Source organism: Myodes glareolus, chromosome 15, assembly GCF_982192425.1.
Source record: "Myodes glareolus chromosome 15, mMyoGla1.1, whole genome shotgun sequence".
Taxonomy (NCBI): Eukaryota; Metazoa; Chordata; class Mammalia; order Rodentia; family Cricetidae; genus Myodes; species Myodes glareolus.
The window spans coordinates 5,357,046-5,374,897 of record NC_142040.1 but is presented as its reverse complement, the minus strand read 5'-3'; the positions used below and the strand labels follow the sequence as shown (position 1 = coordinate 5,374,897).

General features: G+C 36.1%; 1 protein-coding gene across 5 annotated transcripts in view; it reads right to left on the bottom strand.

Moving 5' to 3' along the window:
• Mctp1 (multiple C2 and transmembrane domain containing 1) overlaps positions 1-17,852 on the bottom strand; it is a 592,866-nt gene that overhangs the window by 196,845 nt on the left and 378,169 nt on the right. The gene's annotated exons all lie outside the window — the stretch shown is intronic.

Below are 17,852 nucleotides of genomic sequence, written 5' to 3'. Positions count from 1 at the left end.
CAGCACCTAGGGAGGGTTCTAGACTTTGGCTAGAAAAGCATTGTTGAGAAGTGTGATGGTCAAAGGACAAAAGCGAATATAACACTGGTAAGAAAGCAATTTTGTTATTAAATAACATGGATTAATAGCTGTCAATTTGTATGGAGCTTCAAAATTTAAAAGTGTGTGTATGCTGCACACTGTAGCATTTGGCTTTAACTAAAACTGTTGAAGAAAACCAGGCCCGAGCTCCTGTGTACTGAGGTGTAATTGAGGCGCAATGTTAAGCTACTAAATGAGGGAGGTGTGACTAGAGCCCTGAATTTCTGGATTTTAATCTTAGTGTCTTCCCAAAATGAGTGTTAGGTCAGACACTGTCTTACAGCTTAAAAATAGCGATGGTTTAAAGGACACAAAATTCAGTTCAGTTCATTGTCAATAAAGAGGTTCAGGAAATCAGATCATGTGCTTTATCACATGAGTACATACATGTTCATGATAGACAGTGTACTGATGTATGCTTTCTTCTACATACTATCCAGAAGCAGGCGAAGTCCCAGTCACAGCCAAGGTGTTACGAGGCACCATCTTGGCACATCACCAACTTACATTGCTGAGAAGATTTCTGGCACTAAGGGACACCTGCTCTTTTGCTTCCTATTATATCTTCCTCATTTTTTTCACATAAGAACACAAATAAATGAGGGAGGAAAAGCATGCTTTCAACAGAGGATCTACCAAATGCCTTCTTTCCGAAGAAATGTTATCTTAGAACCGAGAAGGCTTTGCTAAGCAATACAGGAATCAGAAGACAAGGATGAACAAACCGCAAAACAGTTAACCCTGTGGGAATCAAGGTGACCTCTGTTTCAGAATAACAACACAAAGAGTTCTGAAGAGAGACTGACCAGAGATTTTTAAGGGATTTTTTTTTTTTGTCTTGAAATACTGTTGTTCCAAACATTCATTCATATACACACTGGCCCTCACTCATGTTCTAACACTTACTATTAATTTATATAATCATAAATATTATTTAGTATTCACTCTGGCATGAATATTACTTATACTTTTTAAAGTATTTAGTAGTGCTTTTAAATATACTGATCGAGAGAACATGTTATTCTGAATATTTGGACAATTTAGAGAGAAATTGATGCCTATTGAACAATTATGAAAATTTTATTTTACTTCCCTTTATTAATATTTTCCACATAGAGTGACTTTAAACCATAAATACTTATTGGTGTGCCAATAATCATTAACCAAACTATTTATTGGGAAAATAACAGGAAGGCGTAATGAACAGATCCATGGTTGCCCTTCACAGGCTACATCTCGTAGCTGGCTATTTAAAGCATTGCTGTCAGATAAGTACTTGTTAAATCGGAATTGTATTTGGCAGAGAAAGAAAAGACAAGGAAAGATTAAGGAGATGATGTAACTCAGTTTGAAAGCCAACAGCCACAAGTGATGAAGGAAATAATCCCTTAGATTTTAAGGAATAAGATCTCAAATTTGAGCAGGAAGATTGTTGAAAATCTTGGGCCTGATCCTAATTCAGTCTTGGGTTTGAAGAACTGAGTCTTTATTGCAAGCACTTTGTGTAATTCTTCTACCTATGGGTATCTGAAGACTACTCACATTAGAAACATCCATCCTGCTTTAGGACTAATGTAGAGATCAACATGTCAGCCAACACTGCACATGTCAAGGCCGGAAGCAATGAGTCAGTAATATGTAGCTTTAGCAAGATTTTAGGACTAATTACTTAGCACTTTCAAGAGAATGTTAGTTTATTAATTTTTTGTGAAAAAATCCAGAATATGAAATCTATTTATGTGTCTAAAACATTCAGCTAGGAAGTGGGTTTCAGAACTGCCATCAGCATCAGAATACACAGTTCCTTTAAGACAGGACAAGCCAATGAAATAATTGGTGGAATTCCTCTGTGCCTCTTGGCAATGAGGACTCTGATCTCTCTCTGCTGAAGCCCAGGAGGGGAGAGCAGGCTGCACTCATCTGAATGGGATGAATTGTTAGAGGACTAACATTCTTGCTTTGAACAGCCTATAACATTAATTTTTAAAAAGTTGCTTTTAGAAATGTCCTTACAATGCAGTGAAGGTGAGCACCAATGTAATGTCCTGTCCAACTTCTACTTTGTTTTCAGTAGGGTAACATTGCCTAGTAAGAATTATAGAGTGATGGATCCTGTTCAATAGTATTAGTGTTTTGTTAATAGATCCATCAGAAAGAATTTTTCCCAAAAATCTGATGCCATTATATTTTTTATTGGAGATATTTTTTTCCAATGTGAAAACGGAAACAGGCTCAAGAAAAAATAAATGTTACATGGACAATAATAATTTATTGTATTCATTTTCATAGCAACAGTGAATCTTATGAAAATTTTAAAAATATCTAAATTAACAGAGATCTGTTCCACTTATTTTTATGCCTTTACCATCCACAAGAGCAACCAAAAGAAACAAAAATGTTGAAGAAATTACTCTCCTCCTGAGACCACAGGCAAGCAATGGGAGGCAGGGCAAGAGATGGCTGAACAAGGAACTCTGCAGGGAAATTACCATGGTGGGGCAGTGAGTTATGTTTAAGGTTTAGACAATTGCCAGGAAGAGTCTCTGAGCGCATTAACCCTAGGCATATCACCCTGAGGGGAACTGATCGGACATCTGAAGCCTGGGTTAGCTCACACCGAAAGACAAGCTTAGCAGATCTACCAGGGCAGCTTTGCTCACGGCAGGCATCTCGCCAAGACTGAGACTTTAATTTGAAATGCTTATCTGTTACCCACACTTCCTCTTTAAATATGGAATTATGACACAAAGAGATTAATTGTTACAGGATTTCAAATAGTTTCGGCTTTCATATGGATGGAACATACTCTGCTAATAGATTATTGAGAATGGTTAGAGGCATAAAGGAAACAAGTCAGCTGGTACTTACTTACGTACATGTTTTGCAGTAAAGCAGAGGCACACTGTATATTGTCCTCTAATATGTACCAGTAAAGTACACTCTGCCATATAGATTGCAGACACGTCTATATTCTCACTGTAGTTAATAACAGTTACTAGTTACATTCCTTAAAATACCCAATAGTGTCAGGATATACCCCTCAGTCTATATTCAGATTTTAAAAACTAAAAGCAAAACCAATCTGTGTAGATGTAGCATATGACTGAGGAAACACAGTCCTGTCCACTCTCTGCTATGTACAAGTGACCCTTGGGTTTTGCTACCCTGATTGTGTTACCTGTGCAAATCCTAATCTTTCCAAATGAGACCTAGATCCTGCAAGCCTGAAGAGAAAGGCATGGCTCGTGTGTTTTCCATGAGCCATGTACAGAGTCAGCTCTGTTCTATATTCTCAGCACAGAGGAGAGGCATGCTTATCTTCACAGGCCACAGCCAGAAAAAGATAATGCTAGCCTAAGATGACTGCTTTGTGCTGCAGAAACTAGGCAGGGGAGCAAGTAGCAACTCAATCAAGACACGACATGCTCTATCCTTTCCTTTCCTACGGAGTTTATTCCAGGGATTTGCAGCTGGATGATCGGGTCCAACGATTGCTTGCAGAAAGCGCCTAGTGCATTGTGTGGCCTCGTGCAAAGTATCTTCCTGATAATAGAACTCCAAATCCTTTTCTTGAAGATGATTCAGTCACTGAGGGCCTCAGAGAAACTCCTGGATTTTATTTTCTCTCACTGCTTCTTGATACAATTTAAGCTGTCAGGAAGTTCATTATATTCAAGGTGTTTTAACTATCCACTCTAAGTTTGTGGCCAAATAGATCTCAAACCTTTATTGTTATGTTCAATGTACATCCCAATTAAAAACCATCATATATATTTTAACCATATTCAAATATTGAAACATCTACACATATTTACCAATGATACAGGAAAGAAAAATAATAGTCTTTTATTTGACTTACAAGATTTTCCTTTAAAACCTTAAATGGAAATTTATAAATATTTCAAGAGTCTTTTTTATATGCAAAATGGAAATGATCTGTGACCTTTTCTGGGTGGAGTATAATCTATACTTGAGTTGTTCACGACGTAAGTGCTGGAGTGCAGGGTCACGCTCTTGTTTTACACAGTTGGTAATGCCTCTTCCCCTTTGTTACAGTCTTTCACACCTCTACTTGACCTGACCATGAGGCACACCCTGATGCCATCCTGCACTGTTCTGCTTTTTCTACACACTTTTCTTCTCCTGTCATAAATCTTCCTTCAATGTTTATGTCTGTCTTAGCATATCCCTGTTCTTTCCATTAAAACATATTTAATCCACTACAATGTTTTTGTAGTATGGTTTCTTCAGTTAATTCTCTTATCAAAATCTTAATGCCTGTTCAGTGAAAATCACGGGAAGAAATAGAAGCGTGCTAACCATGTGGAAGAGATGATGAAGAAGAAGCTTGCTAAACATGTGGAAGAGATGAAGTAGAAGCATGTTAACCGTGTGGAAGAGATGTTTGAAATGACCCTTATTTTGTGGGAAGCTAAACGTCTATAATAAAATCTGACCTAATTAGTGCAATCTGATTTGAATTCCTATAATGTTTATTGTTTTCAGGATAAACACGGCAATTGTTCTATGCACTGTGTAATGCTCCGTCCTGAGATACGCTGTCCTGATGAATTCTAATATCATGCCTTTAGGTAACGAGAATACCTCTGTGTCACTTATGTCTTTTATTATCATTATTTTGCTTTCAAGAAAAGTAAGAAATAAACAGGACTGACATTCCAGCTGCGCAAACTCCTGGATTAATATTTGCTCAGTGTGACTAACTAGTTGATCTGAGACACACATGCTGACCCTGGATTAATATTTGCTCAGTGTGACTAACTAGTTGATCTGAGACACACATGCTGACCTTGGATTAATATTTGCTCAGTGTGACTAACTAGTTGATCTGAGACACACATGCTGACCCTGGATTAATATTTGCTCAGTATGACTAACTAGTCAATCTGAGACACACATGCTGACCTGTTGGGCCCTGTCTCCCCTTACTCCCTGGGGTGCATCTCTGAGGACAGTTCTGGTCAGTCAGCTAAAAGCTTCCTGCTAGTTTTTGTTATCTCTACCCTAGCCTAGTGATTTAGTTGTAGGGCTTTGTTCTACCTTTGGTGTGGTAATTTCCCACCTGCCAAGGTCTCTCTTGCTGCTGTTGCTTCTCTCCACCCCCTGCCTGGGAAGGAATTCCGTAGGGGACCAGGTCCCCCCAGTTTCCCCTCTGGTTGGGAGGGAGTTCCCTTACTGGGGGCAAGGTATATTAGCCTTACATTCAGCTAAATAAAGTGGCATTCCGCTATCTCTTGACGAATGACCCAGGTCTCTTGTGTATGTGTCTTTTATTTCAATCTCCAGGACTTTGTCAAAAACTCGTAATCGGTACGGAGGCCCTCGGACCATACCGAGAGAGGGTGACACAGAACCCGGTGGTACACTGACCCTGGATTACTATTTGCTCAGTATGACTAACTAGTCGATCTGAGACACACATGCTGACCTTTCTAACAGAAATGACGCTTCTTTCCTCACAAAACACACGAGCACTCATTCTCTCTTTTACTAATCTCATTTAAAAGTTATTTTAAATTATGTGTGTGCATACATGTATACATGTGCATGTTTGTGCAAGTGATTACTGTCTTTGTGAAGGAGAGAAGAAGTGTTTAGTCATCTATTTTTTTATTTATATAAAAAAATAAATTTTTTTATATATTTTATTATAAATTTTTTTATATATTTATTATAAATATTTATAAATATTTATTTATAATAAATATTATATTTATTTATTATAAATTATTATAATAATTATTATAATATAAATATTATATTAATTTATTATAAATTATTATAAATTTATAATAAATAAATTTATTTTATATATTTTATTACTGGTGTTTGTGAGCTGTGGAACTTGGGCGCTGGGAACTATAAAAGAAGTACATGTTCTTAACTACGGAGCCATTTCTTTAGTTGCTACTTAATTAAATTTTCAAAAATAATTTTTACTTTTTGAGATAATACAAAGCCAGACTATTTTCCCCTTCCTTTGCCTTCCCTCATACCCTCCCATGTACCTCAATTCTCCCTCAAACTCATGGCCTCTTTTTCTTTAATTGATGCTGTGTGTGTGTGTGTGTGTGTGTGTGTGTGTGTGTGTGTGTGATTTCATGCATATATGTGTCTAAGTATTCTTAAATACATAAATATAACCTCAGTCTCTATAATGTTAACTTCTCTGTATTTGGAGGCTCTTCCCTCGGGACCCTTTCCTGGGGAAGACCATTTCTCCAACTCTCAGAATTTCTTAGTTGCCTGCAGTTCTTTGTCTAGGGTTAAAGCCTCATGAGCGCCCCCTGTCCATTTTGTTGTCTATTGGTTTCATCGTTGTTCATGTCATGTTTAGGCAGCTATGTTGGTGAGACTTCCTGGGGGTGGTTTCCAACATTCCTAGAAGACACTCTCACAGAAACTTCCCAATACTCGGCTCTTACAACCTTTCTGCCTTTTCTGCAATGATCCCCGAGTCTTAGGTATTAGAGGTGTGTTGGATAGGGATCATTTTGAACTAGGTTCCACACTGCGTTTTGATTGGTTGTGATTTTCTTTGATGGTCTACAGGTGTTTCAAAGAGAACTTTTTCTGCTAAGGGATTACTATACTTGTGTGGCTAGGCCTTGGAGAAGATGTCCTTTATTAACTTTAATAGTTACCTTTCAAGTGAATAAATTTTATTTTACCTTTTTATAATGCATACTCCATATTCAGATTTCATATGAGCTGTTTGGAGTCTTTTGCATATTGGGAACATATCCCAACATGTTCAGGGAAAACATCTTTTCAAATGTATCTCTAAAATGATCATGAAAATACTAACACTTCATGGGCAGAGAGATATGGGGCCAGTTGTCAGAGTGACTTTCGATGTCATTATGTGAGATATTTCTCAACCTAACTAGGCTTGATTACTGATTGTCAGGCTTTGTAAATGGGATATCAAACAAACACTTCTTCAATAAACGAGAGACTGTTTTCTCAGGACATTTCCTTGGCTAGACACCCAAATGGAAGCCCTGGCCCTACTTATTCTTCCAGACATTTGTTTCTAAAGAGAAGAACGTTGCTCCTGCTCACGTCCTCAGGGCTCCTCAGGGAGATGACATCACTGCTCTGGCCTTAGTTTTCTCATTGGTGGGATACATGTCCCTTAAGAAGCTTGCCTTTTGTTCAATTAATTGTCACCACTTAATGTTCTGTGCCCAGAAGAGATCTCACCACTGTATCTTGGGTGCCAAAAAGCTATAATTTAAACCTACACATTTGTTCTAAAATCAGATACTTCAAGAAATAGAGAAAGGTTATTGAGGAATATTGGGAGAAGGAAGAATGGAAACAAGTGGGAGATTAATTTGGGAACAACAGAGCACAGAGAAGTTGAAGGAGCCTCGTAGAAGGGAGCATGGAGAAGGCAGTAATTACAGTCCTAGTGAATCCTGACTTCAAATTACTTGTCTGCATGTTTGCAGCACAAAAAACAAACTCAAAACAGAGTAAGTGTCCCAAATTTTTCTCTCAAATAAGCAAAAAGTCCTCTTTCATTTAAGGATTAAAAGAGGCTAGCCTCTATATTCATGAACACATAAGAGGAACAATGATTATTTTGGCAAAAGTACAGAGTAACTTTAGTGAAGGCAGCATCTGTAAAGACGGTAGAAAGGAAACAGCACACTAAGCCATTCGGCTGGCTCATGACAATGAAAAGCTGCAAAAGCAATGTGTGTTGGATCAGGCAGGGTAAGCAGCTGTGGCTGACACCGGCTCACTGGTCAGAGCCCGACTTCCCATGGAACTCATTCGACAATGTACAAGGAGATACTGCAACAGATCTCAAAATTCTAAAGGGAAAATGTTCTTTTTGAATACTAGTGGTTTGAAACTGAAAAAGGAAAATAGCAAAGACTCTAAAATATAACAACTTCCCTGAAATGTCTAGGGCTACAACATCATGGCTTAAATGGCTTTCCTTTTCTACATTGTGATGAAAGAGAAATTTAAACACAGAAACACACACAGGGAGAATGCCATGTGACGCCTGTAATAAACACCACAGTTGGCAAACAGCTGGGAGTACACAGTGCCCCAAAGAAGTGTGGCCCTATTCACACATTAACGTGGATCTTTGCTTCCAAGACAGTGAGACTATGCATTCTGCTCCTGAGCTGCAGTGTCCCTGCTTAGTTACAGGAGACCTGGACAGTTAATACAAAGGGTGAGAATGGAATGTTTTAGTGATTTTTTTTAGCGGCCACATAAATGGCAACAGGAAAAGCATAACGACTGAAAGCAAAATTGAACGCAAGGAAAAGAAAAGACACAATGGATGACAATTGTTTCAGAAGAAGGGGAAATGCAACCCAGAGATTTGAGGAATGATAGTTGAGGGAGACCAAACATATCCCTGAGTGGCTCAAACATGTTATTAGGCCAGGGAGAAGAACTTCTGGAAGTTTATATTGATGCTTCAGGGACAGTCTTAAAGCACCATGGGGTCTGGTGATAAACCAGTAAGTGCTGTGCATAGTGCAGTTACATAAGAGGGGAACAGACGGCAGGGCTCAGTCAGCAATGATTAAATCAAGTGCTAACGATACTTAAAATAAATTCTATGGAAATTCAATATCGTATTCATTAAAATCAAAAGCAGAGTTAATGTTTACTCACTCATATTTTTTCAAAGAAATAGCAGCGACTATTTCCTGTACATCTCCTAAATGTGTCGCCTATAATCACTTCGATAAGAGTAAACCTTCTAAGAACAGAAAGGTAGCGTTAACAAGCCCGTCTTCCAGAGGGGGACAAAGAGCCTCTGCGCACTTGCTGTAGAACCTCCTTCTCCTGGGAGGCCTCTGGAATTGTAGTGCTTAAAACCTGACTAAACTTGCTCCTTCAAAGAACAGCTATGAAGACAAGTTTTCAGAAGTATAAAATTCCCAATGTCTTCTAAGTGAGGACATAAAAGATTTGTTGATATGACTTAGAATTAAGGCAACAAAGAAGAAAAATGAAAACATCTGTCAGTGAGCCTGCTTTAAGAGCCAGAACTCCTAATTCACATTAGCTATTCAGAAATAAAAACGTAAGAATATTAATATTCAAGCATTTCAACATTATTCAACATTATCCTCCAAAAGGAAGACTGCACAGAGGAGTGAGATTCTAACACTTCATTTTCTGAGAGTTCCCTAAAAGCAAACAAATACTTAGCTAAATTTTGAGGTGTTTTTGAGAGCATCTAATTATTGTCAAAATCAAAACAAACCAAAACAAAATCAAAGCAAAGTAAAAGTAAAAAAAAAAAAAAAACCACACATCCAGACACTTAGGATATTTGAAAATTACAGTTTCTTCTCTTGAGCAGATGAGTTTCTTTGTCTTCTTTACCCCTGACACCATTGAGGGCAAAGTGTGAAGGTGTTTTCTATAGGTTTTAGAGATCACTTACTGTGCTTAACAGCTCACAATATATCTCTGAGACTGATGTTCATGACAGAGAATATAAGTACTAAAACACATCATACAGTTTTAACATGAAGTAGACAACATTTTTCTTTTAGTAAAACAATTGTGCTAATCATAGGCTATGAGAATGTTTTAAAATACAGAAGCAGAAATCTTATTAATAAAACATGTACCTAGTTAAATTCTTTACAAAAATCTCTCAGATTTGCTGGTATGATACAATTGTACAATAAATACAATAAAATGACTTCATTAACTTGAGCTATGAGCTACATCCTCAGCCCTAATTAATTACATTTTAATAAGTTTAAATTTCTTTTCTTTTGGAATGTACAGTGCTCTACTCTGCCCCTGAGTATCAGTTATAATGAAGTCATGGAATGCTGATAAAAGTTTGGGGACAGTCCAATTTTAAAACTGTCATGAGGAGGAAGCAGTCTTACTGTGCTATTTTTTCTATGCTTTTGTGATAGCAACTAGGATTGTAGTGGTCCAGCATTTTACATAATGATTGCAGTGGTCCAGAATCTTATATCATGTCCAAGGCACAGTAAGGTACTCAATAAATTTTGTTAATTGACTAAGTAATATTTGATTGAAATCTTATATTTTTACCAAACATGATAAAATAAAGTAGAAAAAGTACTTAATATTTGTCAATATGAATAATTTTTACTATGTTTAGTAATCTGTATATATTTAACCAAATACATTTCTTAATGCAACAATCACGATTTTATAAGTTGCTTGTTTAGAGTTTGGTCAGGTTACATTGCTTATTGAAGAAACTATCAGGAAAAGGTTTTTCATCTAAAATATCATTTGATCAGTAATAAAGGGCTATGGTTTGTTTACATTTATACTTTATAGTTTTCAGGTGACACACTATCACAGTAGAATCTAATCAACCAAAAATCCTCTAAAAACTACACTTACATTTCAACTGTTGTCTTTCTTGATACCATATTTTTAAAAAGATTACCTTAAATCTTGTTATGTATCAATTCTAATTTATTCATTTATTTATTATTGGTGTGTGTGTGTGTGTGTGAGAGAGAGAGAGAGAGAGAGAGATGGAGGGAGGGAGGGAGAGAGAGAGAGAAAGAGAGAGAGAGAGAGAGAGAGAGAGAGAGAGAGAGGAGAGATCCTGTCATCTTGTGGGATCTGGGAAATGGGAAATGCTCTCAGGTCACAATTCCTGTGGAAATTTGCCTTACCCTTTGAGCTATTCTCTGGTTCATTATCTAATTATATAACTTAAACTATCCTCTGAATTTTAGAGAAGCAGCATGCTTTCTTTTTAAACGTCATTTCTCTTCACTTCAATTTATAAACATTTAAGTAATTGATCCACAAGTGAGGCAATTTTAAAGATAAGGTTGCAATAGCATACTAAGTGTAGGATCCTAGCTGTATAAGAGCCTTCACTCTACATAAGAGGAGGCAGTATCAAAAGTTCTATTCCCCAGTGAGTTTACATCGTAAGGTATAATGTGCTAACTAAGTGGAGAGAAAGTTTTACCTCTAAATCCAGCACAAAGCAGATATTTAGAGGTAATATTAGCTCATTTAAAGCTGTAGTTAGTATGCGAGTGACATGGAAGCTGTACTAATATTACTTTCTAGTCTTCTTCAGCTAAAAGCAGAGAGCACTTACCTAATTTTTGGCTTAGTATACAAAGAGAAAAGCTATTCATGAATTTGGTGGTTGGGGGGGGTTTAATGATAAAGATTTAAGAATAAAAACAAAACTATTAGGTACATTTAGACACACCCTAGACCCTAGGCTGTACTTTTTAGACCCTCCCTAGTCCCTATGCTGGACTTTTCAGACCCTCCCTAGTCCCTAAGTAGTGCTTTTTAGACTCTCTAGTCCCTAGGCTGTATGTTTTAGACCCTTCTTATTCCTTAGGCTGTACTTTTTATGCCATACTTAATTATTTTTGTCACATCAAAATACATCAGTTACAAGTTTTAGTTTATTTTACAATCCACATTCTTATGTAAATTAAGGTCTTTATTTCAAGTGGAATAGTCCATTTATTGCTCTGAACTAATATGAAATTTACAATAGACCAACCCAGAAGTAGTTATTATTGGTTACAACAATAACAACAAAAACAGTAAGAAAAATAATAATAGCAACAACACTAACAACGAAGAAAATAATCATCACAACACCAATAACAATAAAAGTAACACCAATAACAACAACAATTAAAACAATAAATGCAACAATAGACAATAACTACAGTAATGAGTGTAATAACTCCCACAGTTACAATAGCAGCAGAGGCAGCAAAGCTCTGGCATCATGATGAGCCCTAAACAAAAGCAGAACACAAACCAATCGTGAATTTCAGAGGAGCCTTGAGTCAAATCATTGTGTACATACTAAGTAACACTTCAGTGTCCATCAAGACAAGAGACTTCAAAGTGAGGGGGAGCAGCAGTATGAGAGAGTTAAAATTATAAATCAACATTTAAAAAGAATTAAACACAAACAAGACATCAACTTGATAAAAGACAACTGCTAAAATTATCTTGAATAATGAATGGCTGCTACTGAGGCTTCTAAATTCTCACACTACCGAGATTCATTGCTTTTGTACTATTTAGCTGTATTTTTACCTTCAAAGTATTTTTGGACAGTAAGTAAATTTCTCTTCAAAGATGAAAAAATCAAACTACAAGTCTAAGATTTAATCATATTTTTAGAACAAAAAAATCTAAAAGATAATTTTTTCTTCATAAAAATAAAAGTCCAGTTTACCTAAAATATTGAATATGAAAATAATTTTTAAACTGTACATAAAACAAATCACAAAAATCTTTTAAGATTTTGTTATCAATTGAAATGAGGATTAACTCTCAATCTTTTATTTAAAGTGATACTTTACAACTAGGTCAGTATGCAGATCCTGAAACATAATTCACATTATTGTAATGTAGGAATTCTTCAAGAATCAAAATAATCACAAGAGAAAAAAATGTCACCCTAAAATTCAAATGTCAGAAACAAGTTAGCATTCTAGATTTTAGGAATGTGTTTTTATATGTACGTGACAAATTTCTTTTCATTGGTGCAATTTTGGACATTTAAGAGATCGGAAATATTTATAAGTTCTTATGCAAATCCATTGCATAAAGAGTCCTGGTTAGATAATAATTGCTCATGAAAATCAGGATCATGGGATGCTTCCATCCTAGCAATAAACAATGATTTAGATTATTGACTAAGCCTTTGAATAATCATGTCAACTAGGATTTTTGCAGTAAAGTCCTTGTAAAATTATGAATTATTTTCATTTGAGTATTGAAAGTAATTAAAATGAATAAATTATCTCTCATCTATTTATGTCTATCACCTATCTATCATCTATCTATCATTTACCTATCAGTATGTATGCATCTGTCTGTCTGTCTGTCTGTCTCTCATCTACCATCTATCTACCCATCCATCCACCATCCTTCTACTGACCTACAATCTATTCTTCCACCATGAGTCCACACACATCTCTGTGTCGACCTTCTGCTTCACTAACCTGGAGTCTGATCCATTAGTTTCCCCTTTTAATCAGCTCAGGGAGGAAATTAGTTGGCATTTTATTAATACATCAAAGGGACAAAGGTCGGCTGGCAATCATGCAATAAACATCTTAGATGTGGGATACAAGCATAGTGGATTCCATCTTGTGCTTAGGGGTACATTTCATCCTTTGAATTTAAACCACATCATCCATATTCACTCCAGAAAGATCCACAACATTTATAAATTCATCAGAAGCAGTCAAATAAATGTAATGTCCATGGTTATAGAAAATCTCTGCTATTATGAATTAAAGCACAAAAATCTAATTTTATGTCTACAGGGAAATATTGTCAAAACATCAAGGAAAAATCATTTCAGTGTAAGATCTAACTATGGCTTCATATACTTTGTGGGACAATCAAATATCATGCTAATATATGTTTCCAAATACATGCTAAATAATAGAACTCCTCATTGCCATTCACCATTTGTTCGCTGGTGGCATTTTAGAATCCCACAACAATTAATTCTGATATAGGATATTATTTTATAGTATTTTTTAAAAAGAGTTGATAATAATAATATAGCCCAAGTAAGGAATTTAAATGAAAGTTTGTTTCCTTCAAAACATACAAACATTTCCCATGTTCAAAGACATGTACATATAATTATAAATGGTGTACTAAAGTAGACACACTGTCACCACTCCGCTGAGAAAGCCTCCTCCCAAGTTTCCACTTCTTACAACCTTTTCCTTATCTTTATAATCACCTGTTTATCAGCAAATGATGTCTTAGTAGAAAGACCCCATAATCATTAACTAATATCTTTTTCATCATGTCTATGTGTGATATTTAAAACTGTGTTCATCTGTTTCTTTCCCCTACTTAAAGCAGTTACAAGTCACTGATGAATTTTTAATGTGTCATGCAAGGGACCAGGTTAACTATGCCCTGCAGTCTTATGGAGCTCAGTATTCCCTAGTATAAATTCATGATATCTTTGCCTGAAGTCTTATTAAAATTGCTTCATTCAACCAATGGGTAAAGTGTTTCATTAAAATCATGCTAAGTGATTATAATAAAAAAAATTTGTGTAAGACATATTACTAAAAGAGATGTAGGCTGTCAAATAACGGATCTAGTAATGAGATACCACCAAAATAGTCTACTTTATATTATTCTAAGAACAGAATTTTAAAGAAAACAACTAAAAATTGATATAGTTAGAATTTTGGCAAGTATATCTCTATACAACTACAATAGCATTTTCTTTTTAAAAATAATATTTTGATTTGCTCTTTGAAAATTTCACACATGCATATAATATATTTTAATCCTCACCAATCTGTCACTACCCATGGTGCTCTAACTGCCCCCCAGAACCTCCCCAACACATCTCCCTTCCAACTTTGCGTCTTTTTAAATTACTTCCTCACAGATTCCAATTAGAGTTGGCCTAGTGCATGGGCGTGGCCATCGCTTAACTCGAGCAACCTATCAGAAGGTAGACCTACAAAGAAAAGCGAATCACACTCGGAAGTAATCAACTGCCAATAGCACTCAGCTAAAGGTTAAGTAAAGCTAAATACTGTAGCAATATTCTTCAGATAATGGAAGTAATTTATTAAAGACATATGTTTATTATGTTCTCACTGTATATCACAGGTTTCTTGGAAACCTAATTCTGCCTCATCCACCAACACGCTTAACAGTAACTTACTTATCATTACTCATCATAACCACAGATAAACTCTCCTCTGGGTTAAACACAGGCATGCACTGCTGGCCAACAGAGATAATTGTTTCATTTCCATTTTTGTTTTGACCCCATAACATCTATTCAAAATATATATAAATGCTTCTCTTTTGGTCGCATGGAATATTCTTGATGAATAACTTAACCTTAAATAAATTATCAATGATAGGCTTCCTCTAAAGAATAAAGTGCTGAAATAACTCAAAGTGTCACACTTTCCCTGCTGAGGTGTATTTTGTCACATAAATGGAACTCTTTGACCTGGATGACGACCCAGTTGTCTGGGTTGGGTAGACGCTGATTTTCTTCTTTTCTCTAATATACTCTTTCATTACAGACAAGCGTAAGAGGGGTTTAAAGTGTACATGATGGAAAGTGTAGTTAGTTAGAGACCATAGTGACCATATTCGTGGATGCTGTCACATCCAGAAGAGACACTGTGGAATTAACTATTTGCTAATTTGCATGCAATTGAAATCTAGGCCATATTTGGACATCTCGCTCTTCATAGATACCTGGAGGTGCATTTCCTCCACTTTTATAATGTGATAGCAATTGACTTACAACGATAAAGAGGCTTGTCTTGAAGAATATTATGAAGTCCCTGTCTTCTGAAGCACTGTTCTATTATTTCAATAGTATATACTGTCAACAGCATGTAAGTACCACAAATATTTCCATGAGAGTCTACTATTGACAGAGGTGTGGCAAATAACATGAACAAAATGTGAATAAAAACCTTATCACTGAAAGTGACGTGACAATCAGGTATTCAGACGACAGGAAGTTCTATGAGCTATGTTACCCTGTGTACAAGATGTTCACGTTACAAAAGGACCATCAGTGGATGACTCTCCTGCCATCGTTGGTGTTCAAAGACAAACTTCAGATTGAAGTCCTGCCCTGAGGATGACAGACCATCTCATTCCTGCACACTACAACTTCAGAGGAGAAAATTGTTTGTGTCTACAGGAAGAGCCAATGGTGAGCATGGTAACTACTAAAAATACCAGTGCTTGTATTTAAGTATGATTCAACCATATTCTTTCTAAACTCAAGAGAAGACTTCTCCTACTAAGGCCCAGATTTTTAAGAAGATCTCAGCCTTTACCATGAGAGAGATTTTCAGTGAAACAGAAAGCAACTTAAACACCAGAGTCAACTTGCCTGTCCCTTAGCTCTTAAACACTGCTGCTTGGAGGAAAAGATTCAGAAACAGTGCCAACTTGGGAGGTGCGTGAAGACCAGCAAAGTAGGTAACAATTACAAATGTGAAATTTCCCATGCATTTTTTGGTACAACACTGTACTTTTATAACACTTTCTGGTGAATATGGAACGTGTTTTAAGCAGAGTAAAAATCTGAATGAATTAACAAGTGCTCATTATATTCTCATGGAAAAAAACAAAATGAGTGAGCTGATTTCAACTCGCTCGACATTTAGAATCTCTATGAAAATTTACCAAGTTGAAAATTCCCTTAGTCTAATATTAACACCTGTACTGAATATAATCTGTCAACTACTCAAGTGAGTGCTGAATTAGACACAGGCATTTTTCATCTATGGTGGCAAATTTTCAATGTTTAAATTGATAGTTAACTATAAAGCATTAAGAATTTTATATATAACCATAATGGAAATAATATATTTGTTATTCATTTAAATTTTTTATAGATTCAAGGAAATTATGTAGATTTATATTTACTTTATTGCTAAGATTAATTAAACAAATTAAAAGTCCTATAAAAATCTGTCTCTATCTATCGATCTGAATGTATGTTATAATGATTCCTTCTCTCAAGCCAGACCTGGCTTTTACTTCTTTCCCCTCGGCCCTTTAAGTGCTGGGATTTCAGGGATTAAGTGCCTTTCAATATACACAGCCAAAAATTATACTTCTATTCTTTCTTTATATTTCAATAAAATAGACTCTTCATATTCATTAATGCCAAATACTATGTAATATCAGTTCTAGTTAAATTCATTTGGAAGATGAGGGGTTAGTAGGTTTTCACACAAAAATATCATCACAGAGTCACAAGATAGGGAAAGTACATTTTAGAATCAACACATGTAATATAAAATATTAATTCTAAAGTACAGTTACAGCAACAAACAGTTCAACCATTTCTTTAAAAGTCTTTAAAGTTTTATTTTGCCTAGTGAAACAGTGGACACACGGTTTTCTCCAGCATGTGCTTCTTGAGAGGTCTTAGGGTGAGTTAACTCTTGGTTGTCAGCAGAGTCAGAACTGGAGTTCACAGCGAACATAAAAAATATTTATTATACATATGTTCTTAATTCCCAGTAAAAGGAAAGGAAAATGATGAAGTTGAATAACAACTCAAAAGCATGATTTGATCAGAATGGAAGAAGAAAGATTGCCAGTGTTCCAGGGTCTAAAAAAATCAGAACTATTAAAAGGAATATTGATCTTTTAAGTAAAAATTTGAATAGATGTCATTTTAACCAAGGAAATCTGTTTAATTTTTTTCAAAGTATGGTCATAGAAAAGTCAATTTTATGGTAGGTATTTATGGTCGAGAGTGATGCCATCGCCAAAGATACTGACATCACTAAAGCTGCTATGTGTCTTGCATGTACGGTATATGAAAAGCTCAGGGCATTTCCGGAGTCGCCACTCCTCTCATGCCGGAAGTGAGGGAGAACTGTCCTCAAGTTCCAATGACACAAGAACTTTTGAGTTTAGAAAGCCGAATACTTAATTTTCTGTGAACAAACCAGAAAGTTTCCTGGCTACTTCTGTTGGAGCTGTCCCCGCCCCGGTCGTCACTTTCATCCTGGAGCAGAGCGATTTTGTAGACCCGGTGCAGAGTGGAGACTGATGCAGAGAATGAGGCTGAGGAGTGGCTAGAGAGAAGCCGAACAACACTCTGCCACAGTGAGGTTTCTAAGACTTAGAAAGCGTCGCATGATTGGCTTAAAGGTTATGGGAGGGAAAAGAGCAACTGGCAGTGATGAAACTTTGTGAGATAGCTGGGGAAATGA